The following is a 1,115-nucleotide window of genomic DNA, read 5'->3' on the forward strand; positions in this document are numbered from 1 at the left end:
GTATCAATAGTGTAGGCCACGTGTCAAACTCATTCCACGGAGGGCCGAATGGCTGCGGGTTTTCACTGCTATGTACTTGGAGGAATATACGGTCACTGAATTAGCAAGGAACCACCCTCACATGGTTGTCGAGGTCTTAATTAAAACAAAAAAAAAACTAGGCCCCCCCCGTGGAATGAGTTTGATACCTCTAGCTGATTCTTGGAACTGTCACGTGACAAGAGTCTGGGTACATTTCCACCCAACCTGTGGCATCTGTACAGGCTGCTGTGTGAGTCACATGGCTGTTGGAGATTTGTTCAGACACGCTGAAGGCAGCCTCCTTCAATGCTTTGTGTAACATATCTCGCAAGCAGGGAGACATACACCTGCCCATAGGAGAGGAAAGTTCTGAACTCCAATGGAAACAGTTCTGTGTGTGTGTGTGTATAGATAATGCAAAGCGCACCAGCCACCCTGAGCCCCATGGTAAACCACACATGGAAATAACCCAGTGCCAACCTTGAGAGCTATTTCAATACATTTCCAACCAAAGTTACTATTGTTAAGTCAAACCTCTGTGGTCCACAGTCCTATGCTCAGGGAATATCCCTCTAATATAGAGGTATTGGCACTGAGCTATGTTCCCAAACTTCCCAGTGCAATTTTTCCATTGGTCCATCAGACCCCTACAATGGCGTAAGCTGCCAAAGCCTGTGGCAGCCACCACACGCATACACGCTCCAGGGAGCAGGCCAATGGTCAGAAGGGTCAGGAAGAGGACAGGGAGTCAGCACTACATAAAATACTGAGGCCACCCAGGTCAGAGTGGGGAGTCCCAATTATCTCTCCTCCCTCAAAGTCTGCACTTCCCTATATTGATTTTAAAAAGGAAATTACTGGTATAATAAATATGGCAGAAATTCTCACTAGCCCATGCTTTCAGATTTGTGGGTAGTGAACGAGTGTACACTTCAGGAGAAAGGAGAGATTGACGCACACTGTGTGTAGACACTGGTCAGGAAGCTAGTCTCCTCCACTCATAACCACCCGGATTGTGTTAACTAGGGATGAAATGGAAGAAAGCTGAGTCAAACACTGCAGATACCATCTGAACTTGTCCAATAAGAAACTAG

This window comes from Salmo salar, chromosome ssa09 (assembly GCF_905237065.1).
Source record: "Salmo salar chromosome ssa09, Ssal_v3.1, whole genome shotgun sequence".
In the NCBI taxonomy this organism is placed as follows: Eukaryota; Metazoa; Chordata; class Actinopteri; order Salmoniformes; family Salmonidae; genus Salmo; species Salmo salar.